This window comes from Platichthys flesus, chromosome 10 (assembly GCF_949316205.1).
Source record: "Platichthys flesus chromosome 10, fPlaFle2.1, whole genome shotgun sequence".
Lineage (NCBI taxonomy): Eukaryota > Metazoa > Chordata > Actinopteri > Pleuronectiformes > Pleuronectidae > Platichthys > Platichthys flesus.
Window position 1 is genome coordinate 24251842 of NC_084954.1, and position 25486 is coordinate 24277327.

General features: G+C 47.0%; 41 non-coding genes across 41 annotated transcripts; all 41 read right to left on the reverse strand.

The window, feature by feature from the left end:
• Nucleotides 1–242: 242 nt before the first annotated feature.
• On the reverse strand, nt 243–434 carry LOC133962834 (U2 spliceosomal RNA). The gene has a single exon (XR_009922403.1). It is a non-coding gene; the product is annotated as a U2 spliceosomal RNA (small nuclear RNA).
• A 177-nt stretch (nt 435–611) lies between these two features.
• On the reverse strand, nt 612–724 carry LOC133963337 (U5 spliceosomal RNA). Its single transcript, XR_009922840.1, has one exon. It is a non-coding gene; the product is annotated as a U5 spliceosomal RNA (small nuclear RNA).
• Nucleotides 725–1237: 513 nt separating this feature from the next.
• LOC133964184 (U2 spliceosomal RNA) lies at nt 1238–1429 on the reverse strand. Its single transcript, XR_009923652.1, has one exon. It is a non-coding gene; the product is annotated as a U2 spliceosomal RNA (small nuclear RNA).
• A 177-nt stretch (nt 1430–1606) lies between these two features.
• On the reverse strand, nt 1607–1719 carry LOC133963338 (U5 spliceosomal RNA). Its single transcript, XR_009922841.1, has one exon. It is a non-coding gene; the product is annotated as a U5 spliceosomal RNA (small nuclear RNA).
• Nucleotides 1720–2232: 513 nt separating this feature from the next.
• LOC133962933 (U2 spliceosomal RNA) lies at nt 2233–2424 on the reverse strand. Its single transcript, XR_009922497.1, has one exon. It is a non-coding gene; the product is annotated as a U2 spliceosomal RNA (small nuclear RNA).
• Nucleotides 2425–2601: 177 nt separating this feature from the next.
• LOC133963339 (U5 spliceosomal RNA) lies at nt 2602–2714 on the reverse strand. The gene has a single exon (XR_009922842.1). It is a non-coding gene; the product is annotated as a U5 spliceosomal RNA (small nuclear RNA).
• Nucleotides 2715–3227: 513 nt separating this feature from the next.
• On the reverse strand, nt 3228–3419 carry LOC133962706 (U2 spliceosomal RNA). The gene has a single exon (XR_009922282.1). It is a non-coding gene; the product is annotated as a U2 spliceosomal RNA (small nuclear RNA).
• Nucleotides 3420–3599: 180 nt separating this feature from the next.
• LOC133963776 (U5 spliceosomal RNA) lies at nt 3600–3712 on the reverse strand. The gene has a single exon (XR_009923259.1). It is a non-coding gene; the product is annotated as a U5 spliceosomal RNA (small nuclear RNA).
• Nucleotides 3713–4225: 513 nt separating this feature from the next.
• On the reverse strand, nt 4226–4417 carry LOC133964185 (U2 spliceosomal RNA). The gene has a single exon (XR_009923653.1). It is a non-coding gene; the product is annotated as a U2 spliceosomal RNA (small nuclear RNA).
• A 177-nt stretch (nt 4418–4594) lies between these two features.
• LOC133963340 (U5 spliceosomal RNA) lies at nt 4595–4707 on the reverse strand. Its single transcript, XR_009922843.1, has one exon. It is a non-coding gene; the product is annotated as a U5 spliceosomal RNA (small nuclear RNA).
• A 513-nt stretch (nt 4708–5220) lies between these two features.
• LOC133962835 (U2 spliceosomal RNA) lies at nt 5221–5412 on the reverse strand. Its single transcript, XR_009922404.1, has one exon. It is a non-coding gene; the product is annotated as a U2 spliceosomal RNA (small nuclear RNA).
• A 177-nt stretch (nt 5413–5589) lies between these two features.
• LOC133963341 (U5 spliceosomal RNA) lies at nt 5590–5702 on the reverse strand. The gene has a single exon (XR_009922844.1). It is a non-coding gene; the product is annotated as a U5 spliceosomal RNA (small nuclear RNA).
• Nucleotides 5703–6215: 513 nt separating this feature from the next.
• On the reverse strand, nt 6216–6407 carry LOC133962898 (U2 spliceosomal RNA). The gene has a single exon (XR_009922464.1). It is a non-coding gene; the product is annotated as a U2 spliceosomal RNA (small nuclear RNA).
• Nucleotides 6408–6584: 177 nt separating this feature from the next.
• LOC133963768 (U5 spliceosomal RNA) lies at nt 6585–6697 on the reverse strand. The gene has a single exon (XR_009923252.1). It is a non-coding gene; the product is annotated as a U5 spliceosomal RNA (small nuclear RNA).
• A 513-nt stretch (nt 6698–7210) lies between these two features.
• On the reverse strand, nt 7211–7402 carry LOC133962905 (U2 spliceosomal RNA). Its single transcript, XR_009922470.1, has one exon. It is a non-coding gene; the product is annotated as a U2 spliceosomal RNA (small nuclear RNA).
• Nucleotides 7403–7579: 177 nt separating this feature from the next.
• LOC133963342 (U5 spliceosomal RNA) lies at nt 7580–7692 on the reverse strand. Its single transcript, XR_009922845.1, has one exon. It is a non-coding gene; the product is annotated as a U5 spliceosomal RNA (small nuclear RNA).
• Nucleotides 7693–8205: 513 nt separating this feature from the next.
• On the reverse strand, nt 8206–8397 carry LOC133962773 (U2 spliceosomal RNA). The gene has a single exon (XR_009922346.1). It is a non-coding gene; the product is annotated as a U2 spliceosomal RNA (small nuclear RNA).
• A 177-nt stretch (nt 8398–8574) lies between these two features.
• LOC133963343 (U5 spliceosomal RNA) lies at nt 8575–8687 on the reverse strand. Its single transcript, XR_009922846.1, has one exon. It is a non-coding gene; the product is annotated as a U5 spliceosomal RNA (small nuclear RNA).
• Nucleotides 8688–9200: 513 nt separating this feature from the next.
• LOC133964186 (U2 spliceosomal RNA) lies at nt 9201–9392 on the reverse strand. Its single transcript, XR_009923654.1, has one exon. It is a non-coding gene; the product is annotated as a U2 spliceosomal RNA (small nuclear RNA).
• A 177-nt stretch (nt 9393–9569) lies between these two features.
• LOC133963345 (U5 spliceosomal RNA) lies at nt 9570–9682 on the reverse strand. Its single transcript, XR_009922848.1, has one exon. It is a non-coding gene; the product is annotated as a U5 spliceosomal RNA (small nuclear RNA).
• A 513-nt stretch (nt 9683–10195) lies between these two features.
• On the reverse strand, nt 10196–10387 carry LOC133964187 (U2 spliceosomal RNA). The gene has a single exon (XR_009923655.1). It is a non-coding gene; the product is annotated as a U2 spliceosomal RNA (small nuclear RNA).
• A 177-nt stretch (nt 10388–10564) lies between these two features.
• Nucleotides 10565–10677, reverse strand: LOC133963346 (U5 spliceosomal RNA). The gene has a single exon (XR_009922849.1). It is a non-coding gene; the product is annotated as a U5 spliceosomal RNA (small nuclear RNA).
• Nucleotides 10678–11190: 513 nt separating this feature from the next.
• LOC133962696 (U2 spliceosomal RNA) lies at nt 11191–11382 on the reverse strand. The gene has a single exon (XR_009922273.1). It is a non-coding gene; the product is annotated as a U2 spliceosomal RNA (small nuclear RNA).
• Nucleotides 11383–11559: 177 nt separating this feature from the next.
• Nucleotides 11560–11672, reverse strand: LOC133963347 (U5 spliceosomal RNA). The gene has a single exon (XR_009922850.1). It is a non-coding gene; the product is annotated as a U5 spliceosomal RNA (small nuclear RNA).
• Nucleotides 11673–12185: 513 nt separating this feature from the next.
• LOC133964188 (U2 spliceosomal RNA) lies at nt 12186–12377 on the reverse strand. The gene has a single exon (XR_009923656.1). It is a non-coding gene; the product is annotated as a U2 spliceosomal RNA (small nuclear RNA).
• Nucleotides 12378–12554: 177 nt separating this feature from the next.
• LOC133963348 (U5 spliceosomal RNA) lies at nt 12555–12667 on the reverse strand. The gene has a single exon (XR_009922851.1). It is a non-coding gene; the product is annotated as a U5 spliceosomal RNA (small nuclear RNA).
• A 505-nt stretch (nt 12668–13172) lies between these two features.
• LOC133962973 (U2 spliceosomal RNA) lies at nt 13173–13363 on the reverse strand. Its single transcript, XR_009922535.1, has one exon. It is a non-coding gene; the product is annotated as a U2 spliceosomal RNA (small nuclear RNA).
• Nucleotides 13364–13540: 177 nt separating this feature from the next.
• Nucleotides 13541–13653, reverse strand: LOC133963634 (U5 spliceosomal RNA). The gene has a single exon (XR_009923127.1). It is a non-coding gene; the product is annotated as a U5 spliceosomal RNA (small nuclear RNA).
• A 513-nt stretch (nt 13654–14166) lies between these two features.
• Nucleotides 14167–14350, reverse strand: LOC133962983 (U2 spliceosomal RNA). Its single transcript, XR_009922543.1, has one exon. It is a non-coding gene; the product is annotated as a U2 spliceosomal RNA (small nuclear RNA).
• Nucleotides 14351–19690: 5340 nt separating this feature from the next.
• On the reverse strand, nt 19691–19803 carry LOC133963349 (U5 spliceosomal RNA). Its single transcript, XR_009922852.1, has one exon. It is a non-coding gene; the product is annotated as a U5 spliceosomal RNA (small nuclear RNA).
• A 511-nt stretch (nt 19804–20314) lies between these two features.
• LOC133962836 (U2 spliceosomal RNA) lies at nt 20315–20506 on the reverse strand. Its single transcript, XR_009922405.1, has one exon. It is a non-coding gene; the product is annotated as a U2 spliceosomal RNA (small nuclear RNA).
• A 177-nt stretch (nt 20507–20683) lies between these two features.
• LOC133963350 (U5 spliceosomal RNA) lies at nt 20684–20796 on the reverse strand. The gene has a single exon (XR_009922853.1). It is a non-coding gene; the product is annotated as a U5 spliceosomal RNA (small nuclear RNA).
• Nucleotides 20797–21309: 513 nt separating this feature from the next.
• On the reverse strand, nt 21310–21501 carry LOC133964189 (U2 spliceosomal RNA). Its single transcript, XR_009923657.1, has one exon. It is a non-coding gene; the product is annotated as a U2 spliceosomal RNA (small nuclear RNA).
• A 177-nt stretch (nt 21502–21678) lies between these two features.
• On the reverse strand, nt 21679–21791 carry LOC133963351 (U5 spliceosomal RNA). Its single transcript, XR_009922854.1, has one exon. It is a non-coding gene; the product is annotated as a U5 spliceosomal RNA (small nuclear RNA).
• A 513-nt stretch (nt 21792–22304) lies between these two features.
• On the reverse strand, nt 22305–22496 carry LOC133962935 (U2 spliceosomal RNA). Its single transcript, XR_009922499.1, has one exon. It is a non-coding gene; the product is annotated as a U2 spliceosomal RNA (small nuclear RNA).
• A 177-nt stretch (nt 22497–22673) lies between these two features.
• Nucleotides 22674–22786, reverse strand: LOC133963352 (U5 spliceosomal RNA). The gene has a single exon (XR_009922855.1). It is a non-coding gene; the product is annotated as a U5 spliceosomal RNA (small nuclear RNA).
• Nucleotides 22787–23299: 513 nt separating this feature from the next.
• LOC133962837 (U2 spliceosomal RNA) lies at nt 23300–23491 on the reverse strand. Its single transcript, XR_009922406.1, has one exon. It is a non-coding gene; the product is annotated as a U2 spliceosomal RNA (small nuclear RNA).
• A 177-nt stretch (nt 23492–23668) lies between these two features.
• LOC133963353 (U5 spliceosomal RNA) lies at nt 23669–23781 on the reverse strand. Its single transcript, XR_009922856.1, has one exon. It is a non-coding gene; the product is annotated as a U5 spliceosomal RNA (small nuclear RNA).
• Nucleotides 23782–24294: 513 nt separating this feature from the next.
• On the reverse strand, nt 24295–24486 carry LOC133962838 (U2 spliceosomal RNA). The gene has a single exon (XR_009922407.1). It is a non-coding gene; the product is annotated as a U2 spliceosomal RNA (small nuclear RNA).
• Nucleotides 24487–24663: 177 nt separating this feature from the next.
• LOC133963354 (U5 spliceosomal RNA) lies at nt 24664–24776 on the reverse strand. Its single transcript, XR_009922857.1, has one exon. It is a non-coding gene; the product is annotated as a U5 spliceosomal RNA (small nuclear RNA).
• Nucleotides 24777–25289: 513 nt separating this feature from the next.
• On the reverse strand, nt 25290–25481 carry LOC133962744 (U2 spliceosomal RNA). Its single transcript, XR_009922318.1, has one exon. It is a non-coding gene; the product is annotated as a U2 spliceosomal RNA (small nuclear RNA).
• Between the last annotated feature and the right edge of the window lie 5 nt (nt 25482–25486).

A 25486-nucleotide genomic window follows, 5' to 3' on the forward strand; every position in this document is an offset into this window, starting at 1 on the left:
TGAGTGAAAACACGTTTCAGTTTTTGACAAATGCTTCTGATTCTATTTGGAATCCAGTTGATGCTCATTGTGACCCCGTGCAGATTCATGCATAATCGCTTCACAAGGCAGTGAGTCATCAGAGCAGTTTTGCACACTTGTCAAACTCTGCCAGGCCATTCCCTCAGTTTTATTGACCCAGTGTAGAATTCACCTTAAAACCTCCACAATTGTTTGAGTGTTTGCTTTTCTACAAGGTAAGAACAGAGAGCACCGTGCCCAGCGGCACTGCAATGCTAGGCCAATGCTCGGAGAGAAGGGAGCAAGCTCCAAATTTCTGCTCCTCTTGCCAAAAATCTGCTTAATATGTAGTCCTCATATAGAGGACATATCAGATATTAAACTGATAAGAACAGATACTACACTTGATCTTAGCCAAAAGGCCGAGAAGCGATAATCCACAAGTGTTGGATGTCCAAGCCAACCTCTTGGCACAAATCTCCCTTGCTGTGGTACCCCGTTTGTAGGTGTGCATAACAATGGCTGCTCATCACCTCCGCCCAAGCTCTCCTTTGTGGACACCTGATTGCTGACCTAGACAGCTCTTTGACTTTTCACAATTTCATAAGGCTCAGCCATACAGCAAAGCCTGCCAAAAATAGATTCAACTCATGTTTGTTCCTCTCCACGGAAGTCTTTAGTAAAAGGCGAAAGACTTGTGCGTTATGAAGAGAAACCAGAGTCAGCATGGCCCTCTGCTCGAGAGCAGCGGTGGAGCCTCTCGGTCACAGTCACCACCTTCGCGGTGGGCCTCTCTTTGCTTTCCGCATGTCAGATTCTAGTATACAACATTCCCACCACGCCCCCATCTGCCAACACAAATTATACAAGGCTTTATTTGCTCCTGCCCTGACTAGTGATTGGCTTTTAAGCCTTTTTAAGCGATACATCCCTGAACCACTTACATTGGGTCCAAAAGCGGACTCTGCTTTCTCACCAAGTCTCCCAGGAGATGTTGAGTGAAAACACGTTTCAGTTTTTGACAAATGCTTCTGATTCTATTTGGAATCCAGTTGATGCTCATTGTGACCCCGTGCAGAGTCATGCATAATCACTTCACAAGGCAGTGAGTCATAAGAGCAGTTTTGCACACTTGTCAAACTCTGCCAGGCCATTCCCTCAGTTTCATTGACCCAGTGTAGAATTCACCTTGAAACCTCCACAATTGTTTGAGTGTTTGCTTTTCTTCAAGGTAAGAACAGAGTGCACCGTTCCCAGCGGCACTGCAATGCTAGGTCGATGCGTGGAGAGAAGGGAGCAAGCTCCAAATTTCTGCTCCTCTTGCCAAAAATCTGCTTAATATGTAGTCCTCATATAGAGGACATATCAGATATTAAACTGATAAGAACAGATACTACACTTGATCTTAGCCAAAAGGCCGAGAAGCGATAATCCACAAGTGTTGGATGTCCAAGCTAACCTCTTGGCACAAATCTCCCTTGCTGTGGTACCCCGTTTGTAGGTGTGCATAACAATGGCTGCTCATCACCTCCGCCCAAGCTCTCCTTTGTGGACACCTGATTGCTGACCTAGACAGCTCTTTGACTTTTCACAATTTCATAAGGCTCAGCCATACAGCAAAGCCTGCCAAAAATAGATTCAACTCATGTTTGTTCCTCTCCACGGAAGTCTTTAGTAAAAGGCGAAAGACTTGTGCGTTATGAAGAGAAACCAGAGTCAGCATGGCCCTCTGCTCGAGAGCAGCGGTGGAGCCTCTCGGTCACAGTCACCACCTTCGCGGTGGGCCTCTCTTTGCTTTCCGCATGTCAGATTCTAGTATACAACATTCCCACCACGCCCCCATCTGCCAACACAAATTATACAAGGCTTTATTTGCTCCTGCCCTGACTAGTGATTGGCTTTTAAGCCTTTTTAAGCGATACATCCCTGAACCACTTACATTGGGTCCAAAAGCGGACTCTGCTTTCTCACCAAGTCTCCCAGGAGATGTTGAGTGAAAACACGTTTCAGTTTTTGACAAATGCTTCTGATTCTATTTGGAATCCAGTTGATGCTCATTGTGACCCCGTGCAGATTCATGCATAATCGCTTCACAAGGCAGTGAGTCATCAGAGCAGTTTTGCACACTTGTCAAACTCTGCCAGGCCATTCCCTCAGTTTCATTGACCCAGTGTAGAATTCACCTTAAAACCTCCACAATTGTTTGAGTGTTTGCTTTTCTACAAGGTAAGAACAGAGAGCACCGTGCCCAGCGGCACTGCAATGCTAGGCCAATGCTCGGAGAGAAGGGAGCAAGCTCCAAATTTCTGCTCTTCTTGCCAAAAATCTGCTTAATATGTAGTCCTCATATAGAGGACATATCAGATATTAAACTGATAAGAACAGATACTACACTTGATCTTAGCCAAAAGGCCGAGAAGCGATAATCCACAAGTGTTGGATGTCCAAGCTAACCTCTTGGCACAAATCTCCCTTGCTGTGGTACCCCGTTTGTAGGTGTGCATAACAATGGCTGCTCATCACCTCCGCCCAAGCTCTCCTTTGTGGACACCTGATTGCTGACCTAGACAGCTCTTTGACTTTTCACAATTTCATAAGGCTCAGCCATACAGCAAAGCCTGCCAAAAATAGATTCAACTCATGTTTGTTCCTCTCCACGGAAGTCTTTAGTAAAAGGCGAAAGACTTGTGCGTTATGAAGAGAAACCAGAGTCAGCATGGCCCTCTGCTCGAGAGCAGCGGTGGATCCTCTCGGTCACAGTCACCACCTTCGCGGTGGGCCTCTCTTTGCTTTCCGCATGTCAGATTCTAGTATACAACATTCCCAACACGCCCCCATCTGCCAACACAAATTATACAAGGCTTTATTTGCTCCTGCCCTGACTAGTGATTGGCTTTTAAGCCTTTTTAAGCGATACATCCCTGAACCACTTACATTGGGTCCAAAAGCGGACTCTGCTTTCTCACCAAGTCTCCCAGGAGATGTTGAGTGAAAACACGTTTCAGTTTTTGACAAACGCTTCTGATTCTATTTGGAATCTAGTTGATGCTCATTGTGACCCCGTGCAGAGTCATGCATGATCGCTTTACAAGGCAGTGAGTCATCAGAGCAGTTTTGCACACTTGTCAAACTCTGCCAGGCCATTCCCTCAGTTTCATTGACCCAGTGTAGAATTCACCTTGAAACCTCCACAATTGTTTGAGTGTTTGCTTTTCTACAAGGTAAGAACAGAGTGCACCGTTCCCAGCGGCACTGCAATGCTAGGTCGATGCGTGGAGAGAAGGGAGCAAGCTCCAAATTTCTGCTCCTCTTGCCAAATATCTGCTTAATATGTAGTCCTCATATAGAGGACATATCAGATATTAAACTGATAAGAACAGATACTACACTTGATCTTAGCCAAAAGGCCGAGAAGCGATAATCCACAAGTGTTGGATGTCCACGCTAACCTCTTGGCACAAATTTCCCTTGCTGTGGTACCCCGTTTGTAGGTGTGCATAACAATGGCTGCTGTTCATCACCTCCGCCCAAGCTCTCCTTTGTGGACACTTGATTTCTGACCTAGACAGCTCTTTGACTTTTCACAATTTCATAACGCTCAGCCATACAGCAAAGCCTGCCAAAAATAGATTCAACTCATGTTTGTTCCTCTCCACGGAAGTCTTTAGTAAAAGGCGAAAGACTTGTGCGTTATGAAGAGATACCAGAGTCAGCATGGCCCTCTGCTCGAGAGCAGCGGTGGAGCCTCTCGGTCACAGTCACCACCTTCGCGGTGGGCCTCTCTTTGCTTTCCGCATGTCAGATTCTAGTATACAACATTCCCACCACGCCCCCATCTGCCAACACAAATTATACAAGGCTTTATTTGCTCCTGCCCTGACTAGTGATTGGCTTTTAAGCCTTTTTAAGCGATACATCCCTGAACCACTTACATTGGGTCCAAAAGCGGACTCTGCTTTCTCACCAAGTCTCCCAGGAGATGTTGAGTGAAAAAACGTTTCAGTTTTTGACAAACGCTTCTGATTCTATTTGGAATCTAGTTGATGCTCATTGTGACCCCGTGCAGAGTCATGCATGATCGCTTTACAAGGCAGTGAGTCATCAGAGCAGTTTTGCACACTTGTCAAACTCTGCCAGGCCATTCCCTCAGTTTCATTGACCCAGTGTAAAATTCACCTTGAAACCTCCACAATTGTTTGAGTGATTGCTTTTCTACAAGGTAAGAACAGAGTGCACCGTTCCCAGCGGCACTGCAATGCTAGGTCGATGCGTGGAGAGAAGGGAGCAAGCTCCAAATTTCTGCTCCTCTTGCCAAAAATCTGCTTAATATGTAGTCCTCATATAGAGGACATATCAGATATTAAACTGATAAGAACAGATACTACACTTGATCTTAGCCAAAAGGCCGAGAAGCGATAATCCACAAGTGTTGGATGTCCAAGCCAACCTCTTGGCACAAATCTCCCTTGCTGTGGTACCCCGTTTGTAGGTGTGCATAACAATGGCTGCTCATCACCTCCGCCCAAGCTCTCCTTTGTGGACACCTGATTGCTGACCTAGACAGCTCTTTGACTTTTCACAATTTCATAAGGCTCAGCCATACAGCAAAGCCTGCCAAAAATAGATTCAACTCATGTTTGTTCCTCTCCACGGAAGTCTTTAGTAAAAGGCGAAAGACTTGTGCGTTATGAAGAGAAACCAGAGTCAGCATGGCCCTCTGCTCGAGAGCAGCGGTGGAGCCTCTCGGTCACAGTCACCACCTTCGCGGTGGGCCTCTCTTTGCTTTCCGCATGTCAGATTCTAGTATACAACATTCCCACCACGCCCCCATCTGCCAACACAAATTATACAAGGCTTTATTTGCTCCTGCCCTGACTAGTGATTGGCTTTTAAGCCTTTTTAAGCAATACATCCCTGAACCACTTACATTGGGTCCAAAAGCGGACTCTGCTTTCTCACCAGGTCTCCCAGGAGATGTTGAGTGAAAACACGTTTCAGTTTTTGACAAATGCTTCTGATTCTATTTGGAATCCAGTTGATGCTCATTGTGACCCCGTGCAGATTCATGCATAATCGCTTCACAAGGCAGTGAGTCATCAGAGCAGTTTTGCACACTTGTCAAACTCTGCCAGGCCATTCCCTCAGTTTTATTGACCCAGTGTAGAATTTACCTTAAAACCTCCACAATTGTTTGAGTGTTTGCTTTTCTACAAGGTAAGAACAGAGAGCACCGTGCCCAGCGGCACTGCAATGCTAGGCCAATGCTCGGAGAGAAGGGAGCAAGCTCCAAATTTCTGCTCCTCTTGCCAAAAATCTGCTTAATATGTAGTCCTCATATAGAGGACATATCAGATATTAAACTGATAAGAACAGATACTACACTTGATCTTAGCCAAAAGGCCGAGAAGCGATAATCCACAAGTGTTGGATGTCCAAGCCAACCTCTTGGCACAAATCTCCCTTGCTGTGGTACCCCGTTTGTAGGTGTGCATAACAATGGCTGCTCATCACCTCCGCCCAAGCTCTCCTTTGTGGACACCTGATTGCTGACCTAGACAGCTCTTTGACTTTTCACAATTTCATAAGGCTCAGCCATACAGCAAAGCCTGCCAAAAATAGATTCAACTCATGTTTGTTCCTCTCCACGGAAGTCTTTAGTAAAAGGCGAAAGACTTGTGCGTTATGAAGAGAAACCAGAGTCAGCATGGCCCTCTGCTCGAGAGCAGCGGTGGAGCCTCTCGGTCACAGTCACCACCTTCGCGGTGGGCCTCTCTTTGCTTTCCGCATGTCAGATTCTAGTATACAACATTCCCACCACGCCCCCATCTGCCAACACAAATTATACAAGGCTTTATTTGCTCCTGCCCTGACTAGTGATTGGCTTTTAAGCCTTTTTAAGCAATACATCCCTGAACCACTTACATTGGGTCCAAAAGCGGACTCTGCTTTCTCACCAGGTCTCCCAGGAGATGTTGAGTGAAAACACGTTTCAGTTTTTGACAAATGCTTCTGATTCTATTTGGAATCCAGTTGATGCTCATTGTGACCCCGTGCAGATTCATGCATAATCGCTTCACAAGGCAGTGAGTCATCAGAGCAGTTTTGCACACTTGTCAAACTCTGCCAGGCCATTCCCTCAGTTTTATTGACCCAGTGTAGAATTTACCTTAAAACCTCCACAATTGTTTGAGTGTTTGCTTTTCTACAAGGTAAGAACAGAGAGCACCGTGCCCAGCGGCACTGCAATGCTAGGCCAATGCTCGGAGAGAAGGGAGCAAGCTCCAAATGTCTGCTCCTCTTGCCAAAAATCTGCTTAATATGTAGTCCTCATATAGAGGACATATCAGATATTAAACTGATAAGAACAGATACTACACTTGATCTTAGCCAAAAGGCCGAGAAGCGATAATCCACAAGTGTTGGATGTCCAAGCCAACCTCTTGGCACAAATCTCCCTTGCTGTGGTACCCCGTTTGTAGGTGTGCATAACAATGGCTGCTCATCACCTCCGCCCAAGCTCTCCTTTGTGGACACCTGATTGCTGACCTAGACAGCTCTTTGACTTTTCACAATTTCATAAGGCTCAGCCATACAGCAAAGCCTGCCAAAAATAGATTCAACTCATGTTTGTTCCTCTCCACGGAAGTCTTTAGTAAAAGGCGAAAGACTTGAGCGTTATGAAGAGAAACCAGAGTCAGCATGGCCCTCTGCTCGAGAGCAGCGGTGGAGCCTCTCGGTCACAGTCACCACCTTCGCGGTGGGCCTCTCTTTGCTTTCCGCATGTCAGATTCTAGTATACAACATTCCCACCACGCCCCCATCTGCCAACACAAATTATACAAGGCTTTATTTGCTCCTGCCCTGACTAGTGATTGGCTTTTAAGCCTTTTTAAGCAATACATCCCTGAACCACTTACATTGGGTCCAAAAGCGGACTCTGCTTTCTCACCAGGTCTCCCAGGAGATGTTGAGTGAAAACACGTTTCAGTTTTTGACAAATGCTTCTGATTCTATTTGGAATCCAGTTGATGCTCATTGTGACCCCGTGCAGATTCATGCATAATCGCTTCACAAGGCAGTGAGTCATCAGAGCAGTTTTGCACACTTGTCAAACTCTGCCAGGCCATTCCCTCAGTTTTATTGACCCAGTGTAGAATTCACCTTAAAACCTCCACAATTGTTTGAGTGTTTGCTTTTCTACAAGGTAAGAACAGAGAGCACCGTGCCCAGCGGCACTGCAATGCTAGGCCAATGCTCGGAGAGAAGGGAGCAAGCTCCAAATTTCTGCTCCTCTTGCCAAAAATCTGCTTAATATGTAGTCCTCATATAGAAGACATATCAGATATTAAACTGATAAGAACAGATACTACACTTGATCTTAGCCAAAAGGCCGAGAAGCGATAATCCACAAGTGTTGGATGTCCAAGCCAACCTCTTGGCACAAATCTCCCTTGCTGTGGTACCCCGTTTGTAGGTGTGCATAACAATGGCTGCTCATCACCTCCGCCCAAGCTCTCCTTTGTGGACACCTGATTGCTGACCTAGACAGCTCTTTGACTTTTCACAATTTCATAAGGCTCAGCCATACAGCAAAGCCTGCCAAAAATAGATTCAACTCATGTTTGTTCCTCTCCACGGAAGTCTTTAGTAAAAGGCGAAAGACTTGTGCGTTATGAAGAGAAACCAGAGTCAGCATGGCCCTCTGCTCGAGAGCAGCGGTGGAGCCTCTCGGTCACAGTCACCACCTTCGCGGTGGGCCTCTCTTTGCTTTCCGCATGTCAGATTCTAGTATACAACATTCCCACCACGCCCCCATCTGCCAACACAAATTATACAAGGCTTTATTTGCTCCTGCCCTGACTAGTGATTGGCTTTTAAGCCTTTTTAAGCAATACATCCCTGAACCACTTACATTGGGTCCAAAAGCGGACTCTGCTTTCTCACCAGGTCTCCCAGGAGATGTTGAGTGAAAACACGTTTCAGTTTTTGACAAATGCTTCTGATTCTATTTGGAATCCAGTTGATGCTCATTGTGACCCCGTGCAGATTCATGCATAATCGCTTCACAAGGCAGTGAGTCATCAGAGCAGTTTTGCACACTTGTCAAACTCTGCCAGGCCATTCCCTTAGTTTTATTGACCCAGTGTAGAATTCACCTTAAAACCTCCACAATTGTTTGAGTGTTTGCTTTTCTACAAGGTAAGAACAGAGAGCACCGTGCCCAGCGGCACTGCAATGCTAGGCCAATGCTTGGAGAGAAGGGAGCAAGCTCCAAATTTCTGCTCCTCTTGCCAAAAATCTGCTTAATATGTAGTCCTCATATAGAGGACATATCAGATATTAAACTGATAAGAACAGATACTACACTTGATCTTAGCCAAAAGGCCGAGAAGCGATAATCCACAAGTGTTGGATGTCCAAGCCAACCTCTTGGCACAAATCTCCCTTGCTGTGGTACCCCGTTTGTAGGTGTGCATAACAATGGCTGCTCATCACCTCCGCCCAAGCTCTCCTTTGTGGACACCTGATTGCTGACCTAGACAGCTCTTTGACTTTTCACAATTTCATAAGGCTCAGCCATACAGCAAAGCCTGCCAAAAATAGATTCAACTCATGTTTGTTCCTCTCCACGGAAGTCTTTAGTAAAAGGCGAAAGACTTGTGCGTTATGAAGAGAAACCAGAGTCAGCATGGCCCTCTGCTCGAGAGCAGCGGTGGAGCCTCTCGGTCACAGTCACCACCTTCGCGGTGGGCCTCTCTTTGCTTTCCGCATGTCAGATTCTAGTATACAACATTCCCACCACGCCCCCATCTGCCAACACAAATTATACAAGGCTTTATTTGCTCCTGCCCTGACTAGTGATTGGCTTTTAAGCCTTTTTAAGCGATACATCCCTGAACCACTTACATTGGGTCCAAAAGCGGACTCTGCTTTCTCACCAAGTCTCCCAGGAGATGTTGAGTGAAAACACGTTTCAGTTTTTGACAAATGCTTCTGATTCTATTTGGAATCCAGTTGATGCTCATTGTGACCCCGTGCAGAGTCATGCATAATCACTTCACAAGGCAGTGAGTCATAAGAGCAGTTTTGCACACTTGTCAAACTCTGCCAGGCCATTCCCTCAGTTTCATTGACCCAGTGTAGAATTCACCTTGAAACCTCCACAATTGTTTGAGTGTTTGCTTTTCTACAAGGTAAGAACAGAGTGCACCGTTCCCAGCGGCACTGCAATGCTAGGTCGATGCGTGGAGAGAAGGGAGCAAGCTCCAAATTTCTGCTCCTCTTGCCAAAAATCTGCTTAATATGTAGTCCTCATATAGAGGACATATCAGATATTAAACTGATAAGAACAGATACTACACTTGATCTTAGCCAAAAGGCCGAGAAGCGATAATCCACAAGTGTTGGATGTCCAAGCCAACCTCTTGGCACAAATCTCCCTTGCTGTGGTACCCCGTTTGTAGGTGTGCATAACAATGGCTGCTCATCACCTCCGCCCAAGCTCTCCTTTGTGGACACCTGATTGCTGACCTAGACAGCTCTTTGACTTTTCACAATTTCATAAGGCTCAGCCATACAGCAAAGCCTGCCAAAAATAGATTCAACTCATGTTTGTTCCTCTCCACGGAAGTCTTTAGTAAAAGGCGAAAGACTTGTGCGTTATGAAGAGAAACCAGAGTCAGCATGGCCCTCTGCTCGAGAGCAGCGGTGGAGCCTCTCGGTCACAGTCACCACCTTCGCGGTGGGCCTCTCTTTGCTTTCCGCATGTCAGATTCTAGTATACAACATTCCCACCACGCCCCCATCTGCCAACACAAATTATACAAGGCTTTATTTGCTCCTGCCCTGACTAGTGATTGGCTTTTAAGCCTTTTTAAGCGATACATCCCTGAACCACTTACATTGGGTCCAAAAGCGGACTCTGCTTTCTCACCAAGTCTCCCAGGAGATGTTGAGTGAAAACACGTTTCAGTTTTTGACAAATGCTTCTGATTCTATTTGGAATCCAGTTGATGCTCATTGTGACCCCGTGCAGAGTCATGCATAATCACTTCACAAGGCAGTGAGTCATAAGAGCAGTTTTGCACACTTGTCAAACTCTGCCAGGCCATTCCCTCAGTTTCATTGACCCAGTGTAGAATTCACCTTGAAACCTCCACAATTGTTTGAGTGTTTGCTTTTCTACAAGGTAAGAACAGAGTGCACCGTTCCCAGCGGCACTGCAATGCTAGGTCGATGCGTGGAGAGAAGGGAGCAAGCTCCAAATTTCTGCTCCTCTTGCCAAAAATCTGCTTAATATGTAGTCCTCATATAGAGGACATATCAGATATTAAACTGATAAGAACAGATACTACACTTGATCTTAGCCAAAAGGCCGAGAAGCGATAATCCACAAGTGTTGGATGTCCAAGCCAACCTCTTGGCACAAATCTCCCTTGCTGTGGTACCCCGTTTGTAGGTGTGCATAACAATGGCTGCTCATCACCTCCGCCCAAGCTCTCCTTTGTGGACACCTGATTGCTGACCTAGACAGCTCTTTGACTTTTCACAATTTCATAAGGCTCAGCCATACAGCAAAGCCTGCCAAAAATAGATTCAACTCATGTTTGTTCCTCTCCACGGAAGTCTTTAGTAAAAGGCGAAAGACTTGTGCGTTATGAAGAGAAACCAGAGTCAGCATGGCCCTCTGATCGAGAGCAGCGGTGGAGCCTCTCGGTCACAGTCACCACCTTCGCGGTGGGCCTCTCTTTGCTTTCCGCATGTCAGATTCTAGTATACAACATTCCCACCACGCCCCCATCTGCCAACACAAATTATACAAGGCTTTATTTGCTCCTGCCCTGACTAGTGATTGGCTTTTAAGCCTTTTTAAGCGATACATCCCTGAACCACTTACATTGGGTCCAAAAGCGGACTCTGCTTTCTCACCAAGTCTCCCAGGAGATGTTGAGTGAAAACACGTTTCAGTTTTTGACAAATGCTTCTGATTCTATTTGGAATCCAGTTGATGCTCATTGTGACCCCGTGCAGAGTCATGCATAATCACTTCACAAGGCAGTGAGTCATAAGAGCAGTTTTGCACACTTGTCAAACTCTGCCAGGCCATTCCCTCAGTTTCATTGACCCAGTGTAGAATTCACCTTGAAACCTCCACAATTGTTTGAGTGTTTGCTTTTCTACAAGGTAAGAACAGAGTGCACCGTTCCCAGCGGCACTGCAATGCTAGGTCGATGCGTGGAGAGAAGGGAGCAAGCTCCAAATTTCTGCTCCTCTTGCCAAGAATCTGCTTAATATGTAGTCCTCATATAGAGGACATATCAGATATTAAACTGATAAGAACAGATACTACACTTGATCTTAGCCAAAAGGCCGAGAAGCGATAATCCACAAGTGTTGGATGTCCAAGCCAACCTCTTGGCACAAATCTCCCTTGCTGTGGTACCCCGTTTGTAGGTGTGCATAACAATGGCTGCTCATCACCTCCGCCCAAGCTCTCCTTTGTGGACACCTGATTGCTGACCTAGACAGCTCTTTGACTTTTCACAATTTCATAAGGCTCAGCCATACAGCAAAGCCTGCCAAAAATAGATTCAACTCATGTTTGTTCCTCTCCACGGAAGTCTTTAGTAAAAGGCGAAAGACTTGTGCGTTATGAAGAGAAACCAGAGTCAGCATGGCCCTCTGCTCGAGAGCAGCGGTGGAGCCTCTCGGTCACAGTCACCACCTTCGCGGTGGGCCTCTCTTTGCTTTCCGCATGTCAGATTCTAGTATACAACATTCCCACCACGCCCCCATCTGCCAACACAAATTATACAAGGCTTTATTTGCTCCTGCCCTGACTAGTGATTGGCTTTTAAGCCTTTTTAAGCGATACATCCCTGAACCACTTACATTGGGTCCAAAAGCGGACTCTGCTTTCTCACCAAGTCTCCCAGGAGATGTTGAGTGAAAACACGTTTCAGTTTTTGACAAATGCTTCTGATTCTATTTGGAATCCAGTTGATGCTCATTGTGACCCCGTGCAGAGTCATGCATAATCACTTCACAAGGCAGTGAGTCATAAGAGCAGTTTTGCACACTTGTCAAACTCTGCCAGGCCATTCCCTCAGTTTCATTGACCCAGTGTAGAATTCACCTTGAAACCTCCACAATTGTTTGAGTGTTTGCTTTTCTACAAGGTAAGAACAGAGTGCACCGTTCCCAGCGGCACTGCAATGCTAGGTCGATGCGTGGAGAGAAGGGAGCAAGCTCCAAATTTCTGCTCCTCTTGCCAAAAATCTGCTTAATATGTAGTCCTCATATAGAGGACATATCAGATATTAAACTGATAAGAACAGATACTACACTTGATCTTAGCCAAAAGGCCGAGAAGCGATAATCCACAAGTGTTGGATGTCCAAGCCAACCTCTTGGCACAAATCTCCCTTGCTGTGGTACCCCGTTTGTAGGTGTGCATAACAATGGCTGCTCATCACCTCCGCCCAAGCTCTCCTTTGTGGACACCTGATTGCTGACCTAGACAGCTCTTTGACTTTTCACAATTTCATAAGGCTCAGCCATACAGCAAAGCCTGCCAAAAATAGATTCAACTCATGTTTGTTCCTCTCCACGGAAGTCTTTAGTAAAAGGCGAAAGACTTGTGCGTTATGAAGAGAAACCAGAGTCAGCATGGCCCTCTGATCGAGAGCAGCGGTGGAGCCTCTCGGTCACAGTCACCACCTTCGCGGTGGGCCTCTCTTTGCTTTCCGCATGTCAGATTCTAGTATACAACATTCCCACCACGCCCCCATCTGCCAACACAAATTATACAAGGCTTTATTTGCTCCTGCCCTGACTAGTGATTGGCTTTTAAGCCTTTTTAAGCAATACATCCCTGAACCACTTACATTGGGTCCAAAAGCGGACTCTGCTTTCTCACCAAGTCTCCCAGGAGATGTTGAGTGAAAACACGTTTCAGTTTTTGACAAATGCTTCTGATTCTATTTGGAATCCAGTTGATGCTCATTGTGACCCCGTGGAGATTCATGCATAATCGCTTCACAAGGCAGTGAGTCATCAGAGCAGTTTTGCACACTTGTCAAACTCTGCCAGGCCATTCCCTCAGTTTCATTGACCCAGTGTAGAATTCACCTTGAAACCTCCACAATTGTTTGCTTTTCTACAAGGTAAGAACAGAGTGCACCTTTCCCAGCGGCACTGCAATGCTAGGTCGATGCGTGGAGAGAAGGGAGCAAGCTCCAAATTTCTGCTCCTCTTGCCAAAAATCTGCTTAATATGTAGTCCTCATATAGAGGACATATCAGATATTATATGATAAGAACAGATACTACACTTGATCTTAGCCAAAAGGCCGAGAAGCGATAATCCACAAGTGTTGGATGTCCAAGCCAACCTCTTGGCACAAATCTCCCTTGCTGTGGTACCCCGTTTGTAGGTGTGCATAACAATGGCTGCTCATCACCTCCGCCCAAGCTCTCCTTTGTGGACACCTGATTGCTGACCTAGACAGCTCTTTGACTTTTCACAATTTCATAAGGCTCAGCCATACAGCAAAGCCTGCCAAAAATAGATTCAACTCACGTTTGTTCCTCTCCACGGAAGTCTTTAGTAAAAGGCGAAAGACTTGTGCGTTATGAAGAGAAACCAGAGTCAGCATGGCCCTCTGCTCGAGAGCAGCGGTGGAGCCTCTCGGTCACAGTCACCACCTTCGCGGTGGGCCTCTCTTTGCTTTCCGCATGTCAGATTCTAGTATACAACATTCCCACCACGCCCCCATCTGCCAACACAAATTATACAAGGCTTTATTTGCTCCTGCCCTGACTAGTGATTGGCTTTTAAGCCTTTTTAAGCGATACATCCCTGAACCACTTACATTGGGTCCAAAAGCGGACTCTGCTTTCTCACCAAGTCTCCCAGGAGATGTTGAGTGAAAACACGTTTCAGTTTTTGACAAATGCTTCTGATTCTATTTGGAATCCAGTTGATGCTCATTGTGACCCCGTGCAGAGTCATGCATAATCACTTCACAAGGCAGTGAGTCATAAGAGCAGTTTTGCACACTTGTCAAACTCTGCCAGGCCATTCCCTCAGTTTCATTGACCCAGTGTAGAATTCACCTTGAAACCTCAACAATTGTTTGAGTGTTTGCTTTTCTACAAGGTAAGAACAGAGTGCACCGTTCCCAGCGGCACTGCAATGCTAGGTCGATGCGTGGAGAGAAGGGAGCAAGCTCCAAATTTCTGCTCCTCTTGCCAAAAATCTGCTTAATATGTAGTCCTCATATAGAGGACATATCAGATATTAAACTGATAAGAACAGATTTTTTTTTTTTTTTATTACAAAAAACTTTCATCAGTTCAGTACAAATCAAGTCAAATCAATACAAATCAATTATCATGTATGACCATCCCTAATACAATTTTCGGCCACGACTGTGAGCCTTTACAGTCATAAATATTCGTTTTTCATATCCTACCCGGTCCACATTGCAGTAACAAAGGTGAAAACAATAAAAGAAAACCAAAAACAGCCCAAAGAACTCCATTTGACCTCACACTCAGTTCACCATATCCACCCAAACCCTCCCTTCCACCTTTCTAGGGCTGCATGCTTCCCCCACTTCTCTATATCCCTTTTGATTTTCCCTTTTACATCAGCTTCCACCCTCCTCATGATCCCTTCCACACTGCTGTCTTTATTTCTCTTTACCAGATCTTGCCTGGCCGACCACATTATCCTCTTTGTAGTGCTTATGATATACCACATTGGGAAATTTCCTGAGCCTAAACCTCTTTCAACCTTATCCCAGGTCAAATTAAATCCTCGGACCACCTGCCCTAGCCGTTCCCCCACTTTACCCCATACTATCTTTGCAATTGGACAGTCCCACATGACATGCCTGACCGTTTCCTCCCCCGGACAGGTTGGCCGAGGGCACACAGGGGATCTTGCCAACCCATGCCGGTACATGGTTTCCCGCACTGGCAGGCATTTGTGCAGGCATAACCAATTGATGTCTTTTAGCTCATTGTCAAGCCCCCCTGGCTGAATCCCCCTCCAAATCTCTTTCGGGGTCCCCACCACCGAAGGTGCGACCACTCCCTTGCTGACCTCTCTGTAGAGGGCTCTGTGATCTATTTTTATTTCTCTGTTTGAGGCTTCAGGATGAGCCTGCAACCACCTGGCTGCATGGTTGTAATGCCATGGCTGCTGCTCCACCCTGGGTGCCAAATTGTTCCAGACAATCAACCCCCTAGCTTGGTATGCGAAATAGAGTCGTAAGAAGTAGCCTGAGGGGTGCTCTATCGGAAATGATAGTTCCCTACACAAGGAAGAAACAAAAATGCAGTCCAGCTTCAGCGGGAGGTGTGGCACATCCCTCCCTCCTGCTTCGATACCAGCCAGCATGCGAGTCCTAGCCACATATTCGTACCTCCCCCCCCATATGAAATGGAACACGAGGCGCATGAGAGGTCTCCTCATGCTGACTGGCAGTGGATATATGTATGCCAAATATAGGAGGGATGGCAGAATGTCTACCTTCAGTACAAGTACCTTCCCTATAAAGGTCAGGCACCTGCTCTTCCAGAGTGCAAGCCTCTTCTGGACTGCTGTAATTCGCCTGGTCCAGTTGATCGAGGCACTGTTGGCTGCCTCAAAGCTGACCCCTAGTATCTTCAGGTGACCTGTGCATAGCGACAGCCCTCCCGGTACATCTGTCCTTTCTTTCCACCTCCCAAAGAACTTGACAGAGGACTTGGCGTGATTCAGTCTTGCTCCAGACACCCGACCAAAGTCCTGAAAAATCTCTAAGGATCGGATCAGGCTCTCATCACTGTCCAGCAGCAGTGTGGTGTCGTCTGCATACTGTGACAGCTTGACCCGCAGGCCTCTGCTGCCGGGAACCAGGAAACCTTTCACCCCTGGGTCAGCCCTAATAGCTGCCGCCAGTGGCTCTATGTAAAGGATGTAGAGCAGCGGTGAGAGTGGGCAGCCCTGTCTTACCCCTGAGTGCAACCTGAAAACTTCCCCTAAGTGACCGTTGACTGCCACGGTGCTCCCCACACCTGTGTATAATGTGCGCAACCATCCGACAAAACCCTTGTTAAAGCCTAACCTTTCCAATACCCTAAACATAAAGCCCCAGTGAACCCTGTCAAAGGCCTTTGCCTGGTCGAGGCCCACCACCATAAATGGCAGGTGTCTGTCTTCTGCCCAAGCGACAGCGTCTCGTATGAGCTGGAGATTCCATCTAACAGAGCGCCCCGCCACCCCACACGTTTGGTCCACATGGACCACGTGTGGAAGCGCTGTGCCCAGACGATCCGCTAGGACCTTTGCCAGGAGTTTATAGTCAACACACAACATTGTCAGTGGCCGCCAGTTTCCGAGGTCGGTGCCATCCCCCTTTTTAAACAGAAGGGAGATCACCCCTGTAGCCATAGTCCCTCCCATTGCACCTGTGAGAAGCACTGTGGACAACACCTCCAACACTACCGGTCCAAGAATCTCCCAGAACTTGAGATAAAACTCCACCGGCAGTCCGTCGATGCCAGGCACCTTCCGCTTGTTCATTTTACCAAGGGCTCCCTCGAGCTCTTTGAGTGTGAGCGGGGCCTCCAAAGCCTGCGCTATGTCCGACGGCACCTGCTTGGTCAGTAAGTTCAGGAAGTATTCCCCTCCCCCTACATCTACCTCTTTCTCCTGGAAACTTGTGCGGTAGTGGTCAGTAGCAGCCCCCACCATCTCAGCTGCCTCCGACACTACCACACCCTGCTTGTCCCTGATCCCGGTCTGTACCTGTCTTTTCCTGTCTGCCCGTATTGAGCTGAAGAAAGCAGCAGAACATGTCTCATGCTTCTCCAAGTAATTTCGTTGCACCAGGAACAGGTAAGCCCGGGCCCTACCCTCAAAGACCTCCCTGAGCTTTGCTTTTAGGGAGTCACAAGCCCACTGATTTACTGTGCCAGTGCTGTTTCCTTTGCTGTATTCAAGCTCGAGGAGGTGCTGTAAGCGAAACACCTCTCTCTTTGCCAACCTCACCTTCTTTTTAGAAAAACTGTCGCAAAACATTTTCATGCGTTTCTTGGCTACTTCCCACCACTCCATCACTCCAGTACACAATGGTCTTAGTCCTAAAAGTTTTTTGAAAAACAGTTTAAAACTTTGTTTGAACATGTCCTCCTCTAGTATGCTTATATTTAAGCGCCAGTACCCACGCCCAAAAACAGGCAGGCACAGGCGCACCTCAAACAGCAGCCCATCATGGTCAGAGAAAAACACAGGGAGCAGTCGACCTGACACCAATATCATAGACTTTGAGGCAAACACGTAGTCAAGACGTCTATACGTTCCGCGTGAATTACGCCATGTGGGACCGTCTGCCAGTGGCCTAACCATCCTCCCCCCATCTACTAACCCGTGTCTAGCCATGAGGTGGGAGATATAAATATCGCTGGTGTCCCCCCCCTTGCCTAACTGCACATTGAAATCCCCACCTACAATTACCTGCCTATTGGTGGTCAGGTGTGTCTCTACTAAACCAAACATTTCTTGTCTTTCGCTCTGAGTTTGTGGTCCATACACCACAACAACCCTCAGCTTGTTGGTCCCCCATGTGATGTCAGCACCCAGTATCCTCCCTTGGACAATTGTGAACACATCCTCCACCCTTATCTCTTTAACCCCAAACAATATCCCTACACCTGTAGAGTGGACCCCTCCCACACTCCAGATTGAATCCCCTTTCGTCCACTCCCTTGAGAATTTCGCTACATCCCCTATGTCCCTTAGATGAACCTCCTGCAATAAACAAATATCAACATGCAGATGGTCCACAAAATCATAAACAACCCTTCTTTTAAACGTGTCCCTCATTCCTCTTACATTTAATGAAAGCATCTTTACTACAGCCATTATAATTTGTATTTTTAAAGTGTTTACAGCCACACAAAACCCCCCCCTCCAAATACAACCTCCCTACTGCGAGAAGAAGTCCTCCCTCTCCATCTCGTCCGCCCAGGAAAAGGGCACTGGATTTGGCGATGTTGATGGCCTGTTGGGTCCCTCATATGCATCTTCTCCCATAGGGGATAGTATATTGAGCAGGTCTGGAGGTAAATCCAGCTCCAGCCCACAACCTACATTTGGCAGCTCACATGGATCTCCTCCGATATGCTCAATAGCTTCCCCACCCTTACCTAGCCCTATGTTACCCCCATCCTGCTCCTGATGTCCTCCCTCCTCTCCAGCCCTTCTTTGCTGCTCTACCCCACTAACCATCCCACCATCAACTCCCTTCTCTTGGTCCTGTCCCTCGGCCCCGTTGCCTTCCCCCTTTGACTTTTTACTATGGCCCTCCTCCTTACTCTCTCCGCTTCTAATTGCTTTCCCCCCTCCGAAAACCTGTGATCCTTTCCGTGCCCCCTTCTTGATCTTGGAGGTGGCTGGATCTGGGCTGATGGGAGGAAATTCTCCCCCTGCGTGGTCACAGGTCACCTGGGCTTCGGTATCCCGGGTGGCACTGCCTTTTGTTCCTTTCTCCAGGGGGACTTCCTCTGTTCCAATCTCAGAAAGATCCGTAGCTGGCGCCGCCAGTACCGGTGTGCATGAGCCATTCTCTGCAGGCAAGGGTCCCTTTCCTGGATGCTTTGCTTTTTCTGGTTCTCCATTGGACTTGGCCACTTCCGCAAAGGTCCTCCTTCTGCTTGGACAGTTGCGGTAAAGGTGGCCCATTTCACCACATCCATGACAGGCCTTGGGCCCTGTGCACTCTTTAGCCTCATGGCCCCCTTGGCCACAGGTACGGCAGCCGGCTCTGGAACAGCCTGCCTCTGTATGGCCTGACTGCCTGCAACGCCTACAGAAAGCTGGTTGCCGGGCGTAAAACAGGTAACCGCGGTCCCCACCAAGGCTGAAAAGAGCAGGTGGATGCTTCAGTCCTCCATGTCCTTCTGCGTCAGGGTTCAGCAGCACTTGGAACTGCCTTCTTCCTGTCCAGAATCCCCTCATGTCTTTTACGTACCTAGCACTAGTCACAACCTCTCCGTGCTGTCCCAAAAAAGCCACTAGTGCTAGGTCGGTGACGAAGGGGTTGTAGGTATGCACCGTGATAGTTCTGAAATTTGGTCTGTCCAGGTTCAAAATCTTGTAACCGGCTATGAATCTTGTCCCAGCCTCCTTTCTACAGGCTTCAGCCACTCTTGAATACATATCTTCACTGACCAGGGTAACGTCAAAGGCTTTTTCTGGCTGGTTCCACTGGATGCAGTATACATCTTCTACCTTCAGCCTCAGTTGTTCCAAGATGACATTTTTGCAGAACCAGTCTCTCGAAATCAGATGTTCCTCCACCGGCTCAGCCTGAAAGCGTATCGTGAACCTCACGCCGACCTTTGGGCTCGTCTGTTCCTTGGAGGCCGTTGGGGCCATCTTTTTGTCAGCTGTGTTCCTTCTTCGTCCAACTGTGTCGCCGTTTCTCCACTTGATCTTAGCCAAAAGGCCGAGAAGCGATAATCCACAAGTGTTGGATGTCCAAGCCAACCTCTTGGCACAAATCTCCCTTGCTGTGGTACCCCGTTTGTAGGTGTGCATAACAATGGCTGCTCATCACCTCCGCCCAAGCTCTCCTTTGTGGACACCTGATTGCTGACCTAGACAGCTCTTTGACTTTTCACAATTTCATAAGGCTCAGCCATACAGCAAAGCCTGCCAAAAATAGATTCAACTCATGTTTGTTCCTCTCCACGGAAGTCTTTAGTAAAAGGCGAAAGACTTGTGCGTTATGAAGAGAAACCAGAGTCAGCATGGCCCTCTGCTCGAGAGCAGCGGTGGAGCCTCTCGTCACAGTCACCACCTTCGCGGTGGGCCTCTCTTTGCTTTCCGCATGTCAGATTCTAGTATATAACATTCCCACCACGCCCCCATCTGCCAACACAAATTATACAAGGCTTTATTTGCTCCTGCCCTGACTAGTGATTGGCTTTTAAGCCTTTTTAAGCAATACATCCCTGAACCACTTACATTGGGTCCAAAAGCGGACTCTGCTTTCTCACCAGGTCTCCAAGAGATGTTGAGTGAAAACACGTTTCAGTTTTTGACAAATGCTTCTGATTCTATTTGGAATCCAGTTGATGCTCATTGTGACCCCGTGCAGATTCATGCATAATCGCTTCACAAGGCAGTGAGTCATCAGAGCAGTTTTGCACACTTGTCAAACTCTGCCAGGCCATTCCCTCAGTTTTATTGACCCAGTGTAGAATTCACCTTAAAACCTCCACAATTGTTTGAGTGTTTGCTTTTCTACAAGGTAAGAACAGAGAGCACCGTGCCCAGCGGCACTGCAATGCTAGGCCAATGCTCGGAGAGAAGGGAGCAAGCTCCAAATTTCTGCTCCTCTTGCCAAAAATCTGCTTAATATGTAGTCCTCATATAGAGGACATATCAGATATTAAACTGATAAGAACAGATACTACACTTGATCTTAGCCAAAAGGCCGAGAAGCGATAATCCACAAGTGTTGGATGTCCAAGCCAACCTCTTGGCACAAATCTCCCTTGCTGTGGTACCCCGTTTGTAGGTGTGCATAACAATGGCTGCTCATCACCTCCGCCCAAGCTCTCCTTTGTGGACACCTGATTGCTGACCTAGACAGCTCTTTGACTTTTCACAATTTCATAAGGCTCAGCCATACAGCAAAGCCTGCCAAAAATAGATTCAACTCATGTTTGTTCCTCTCCACGGAAGTCTTTAGTAAAAGGCGAAAGACTTGTGCGTTATGAAGAGAAACCAGAGTCAGCATGGCCCTCTGCTCGAGAGCAGCGGTGGAGCCTCTCGGTCACAGTCACCACCTTCGCGGTGGGCCTCTCTTTGCTTTCCGCATGTCAGATTCTAGTATACAACATTCCCACCACGCCCCCATCTGCCAACACAAATTATACAAGGCTTTATTTGCTCCTGCCCTGACTAGTGATTGGCTTTTAAGCCTTTTTAAGCGATACATCCCTGAACCACTTACATTGGGTCCAAAAGCGGACTCTGCTTTCTCACCAAGTCTCCCAGGAGATGTTGAGTGAAAACACGTTTCAGTTTTTGACAAATGCTTCTGATTCTATTTGGAATCCAGTTGATGCTCATTGTGACCCCGTGCAGAGTCATGCATAATCACTTCACAAGGCAGTGAGTCATAAGAGCAGTTTTGCACACTTGTCAAACTCTGCCAGGCCATTCCCTCAGTTTCATTGACCCAGTGTAGAATTCACCTTGAAACCTCCACAATTGTTTGAGTGTTTGCTTTTCTACAAGGTAAGAACAGAGTGCACCGTTCCCAGCGGCACTGCAATGCTAGGTCGATGCGTGGAGAGAAGGGAGCAAGCTCCAAATTTCTGCTCCTCTTGCCAAAAATCTGCTTAATATGTAGTCCTCATATAGAGGACATATCAGATATTAAACTGATAAGAACAGATACTACACTTGATCTTAGCCAAAAGGCCGAGAAGCGATAATCCACAAGTGTTGGATGTCCAAGCCAACCTCTTGGCACAAATCTCCCTTGCTGTGGTACCCCGTTTGTAGGTGTGCATAACAATGGCTGCTCATCACCTCCGCCCAAGCTCTCCTTTGTGGACACCTGATTGCTGACCTAGACAGCTCTTTGACTTTTCACAATTTCATAAGGCTCAGCCATACAGCAAAGCCTGCCAAAAATAGATTCAACTCATGTTTGTTCCTCTCCACGGAAGTCTTTAGTAAAAGGCGAAAGACTTGTGCGTTATGAAGAGAAACCAGAGTCAGCATGGCCCTCTGCTCGAGAGCAGCGGTGGAGCCTCTCGGTCACAGTCACCACCTTCGCGGTGGGCCTCTCTTTGCTTTCCGCATGTCAGATTCTAGTATACAACATTCCCACCACGCCCCCATCTGCCAACACAAATTATACAAGGCTTTATTTGCTCCTGCCCTGACTAGTGATTGGCTTTTAAGCCTTTTTAAGCGATACATCCCTGAACCACTTACATTGGGTCCAAAAGCGGACTCTGCTTTCTCACCAAGTCTCCCAGGAGATGTTGAGTGAAAACACGTTTCAGTTTTTGACAAATGCTTCTGATTCTATTTGGAATCCAGTTGATGCTCATTGTGACCCCGTGCAGATTCATGCATAATCGCTTCACAAGGCAGTGAGTCATCAGAGCAGTTTTGCACACTTGTCAAACTCTGCCAGGCCATTCCCTCAGTTTTATTGACCCAGTGTAGAATTCACCTTAAAACCTCCACAATTGTTTGAGTGTTTGCTTTTCTACAAGGTAAGAACAGAGAGCACCGTGCCCAGCGGCACTGCAATGCTAGGCCAATGCTCGGAGAGAAGGGAGCAAGCTCCAAATTTCTGCTCTTCTTGCCAAAAATCTGCTTAATATGTAGTCCTCATATAGAGGACATATCAGATATTAAACTGATAAGAACAGATACTACACTTGATCTTAGCCAAAAGGCCGAGAAGCGATAATCCACAAGTGTTGGATGTCCAAGCCAACCTCTTGGCACAAATCTCCCTTGCTGTGGTACCCCGTTTGTAGGTGTGCATAACAATGGCTGCTCATCACCTCCGCCCAAGCTCTCCTTTGTGGACACCTGATTGCTGACCTAGACAGCTCTTTGACTTTTCACAATTTCATAAGGCTCAGCCATACAGCAAAGCCTGCCAAAAATAGATTCAACTCATGTTTGTTCCTCTCCACGGAAGTCTTTAGTAAAAGGCGAAAGACTTGTGCGTTATGAAGAGAAACCAGAGTCAGCATGGCCCTCTGCTCGAGAGCAGCGGTGGAGCCTCTCGGTCACAGTCACCACCTTCGCGGTGGGCCTCTCTTTGCTTTCCGCATGTCAGATTCTAGTATACAACATTCCCACCACGCCCCAATCTGCCAACACAAATTATACAAGGCTTTATTTGCTCCTGCCCTGACTAGTGATTGGCTTTTAAGCCTTTTTAAGCGATACATCCCTGAACCACTTACATTGGGTCCAAAAGCGGACTCTGCTTTCTCACCAAGTCTCCCAGGAGATGTTGAGTGAAAACACGTTTCAGTTTTTGACAAATGCTTCTGATTCTATTTGGAATCCAGTTGATGCTCATTGTGACCCCGTGCAGAGTCATGCATAATCGCTTCACAAGGCAGTGAGTCATCAGAGCAGTTTTGCACACTTGTCAAACTCTGCCAGGCCATTCCCTCAGTATTATTGACCCAGTGTAGAATTCACCTTAAAACCTCCACAATTGTTTGAGTGTTTGCTTTTCTACAAGGTAAGAACAGAGAGCACCGTGCCCAGCGGCACTGCAATGCTAGGCCAATGCTCGGAGAGAAGGGAGCAAGCTCCAAATTTCTGCTCCTCTTGCCAAAAATCTGCTTAATATGTAGTCCTCATATAGAGGACATATCAGATATTAAACTGATAAGAACAGATACTACACTTGATCTTAGCCAAAAGGCCGAGAAGCGATAATCCACAAGTGTTGGATGTCCAAGACAGCCTCTTGGCACAAATCTCCCTTGCTGTGGTACCCCGTTTGTAGGTGTGCATAACAATGGCTGCTCATCACCTCCGCCCAAGCTCTCCTTTGTGGACACCTGATTGCTGACCTAGACAGCTCTTTGACTTTTCACAATTTCATAAGGCTCAGCCATACAGCAAAGCCTGCCAAAAATAGATTCAACTCATGTTTGTTCCTCTCCACGGAAGTCTTTAGTAAAAGGCGAAAGACTTGTGCGTTATGAAGAGAAACCAGAGTCAGCATGGCCCTCTGCTCGAGAGCAGCGGTGGAGCCTCTCGGTCACAGTCACCACCTTCGCGGTGGGCCTCTCTTTGCTTTCCGCATGTCAGATTCTAGTATACAACATTCCCACCACGCCCCAATCTGCCAACACAAATTATACAAGGCTTTATTTGCTCCTGCCCTGACTAGTGATTGGCTTTTAAGCCTTTTTAAGCGATACATCCCTGAACCACTTACATTGGGTCCAAAAGCGGACTCTGCTTTCTCACCAAGTCTCCCAGGAGATGTTGAGTGAAAACACGTTTCAGTTTTTGACAAATGCTTCTGATTCTATTTGGAATCCAGTTGATGCTCATTGTGACCCCGTGCAGAGTCATGCATAATCGCTTCACAAGGCAGTGAGTCATCAGAGCAGTTTTGCACACTTGTCAAACTCTGCCAGGCCATTCCCTCAGTATTATTGACCCAGTGTAGAATTCACCTTAAAACCTCCACAATTGTTTGAGTGTTTGCTTTTCTACAAGGTAAGAACAGAGAGCACCGTGCCCAGCGGCACTGCAATGCTAGGCCAATGCTCGGAGAGAAGGGAGCAAGCTCCAAATTTCTGCTCCTCTTGCCAAAAATCTGCTTAATATGTAGTCCTCATATAGAGGACATATCAGATATTAAACTGATAAGAACAGATACTACACTTGATCTTAGCCAAAAGGCCGAGAAGCGATAATCCACAAGTGTTGGATGTCCAAGACAGCCTCTTGGCACAAATCTCCCTTGCTGTGGTACCCCGTTTGTAGGTGTGCATAACAATGGCTGCTCATCACCTCCGCCCAAGCTCTCCTTTGTGGACACCTGATTGCTGACCTAGACAGCTCTTTGACTTTTCACAATTTCATAAGGCTCAGCCATACAGCAAAGCCTGCCAAAAATAGATTCAACTCATGTTTGTTCCTCTCCACGGAAGTCTTTAGTAAAAGGCGAAAGACTTGTGCGTTATGAAGAGAAACCAGAGTCAGCATGGCCCTCTGCTCGAGAGCAGCGGTGGAGCCTCTCGGTCACAGTCACCACCTTCGCGGTGGGCCTCTCTTTGCTTTCCGCATGTCAGATTCTAGTATACAACATTCCCACCACGCCCCCATCTGCCAACACAAATTATACAAGGCTTTATTTGCTCCTGCCCTGACTAGTGATTGGCTTTTAAGCCTTTTTAAGCGATACATCCCTGAACCACTTACATTGGGTCCAAAAGCGGACTCTGCTTTCTCACCAAGTCTCCCAGGAGATGTTGAGTGAAAACACGTTTCAGTTTTTGACAAATGCTTCTGATTCTATTTGGAATCCAGTTGATGCTCATTGTGACCCCGTGGAGATTCATGCATAATCGCTTCACAAGGCAGTGAGTCATCAGAGCAGTTTTGCACACTTGTCAAACTCTGCCAGGCCATTCCCTCAGTTTCATTGACCCAGTGTAGAATTCACCTTGAAACCTCCACAATTGTTTGAGTGTTTGCTTTTCTACAAGGTAAGAACAGAGTGCACCGTTCCCAGCGGCACTGCAATGCTAGGTCGATGCGTGGAGAGAAGGGAGCAAGCTCCAAATTTCTGCTCCTCTTGCCAAATATCTGCTTAATATGTAGTCCTCATATAGAGGACATATCAGATATTAAACTGATAAGAACAGATACTACACTTGATCTTAGCCAAAAGGCCGAGAAGCAATAATCC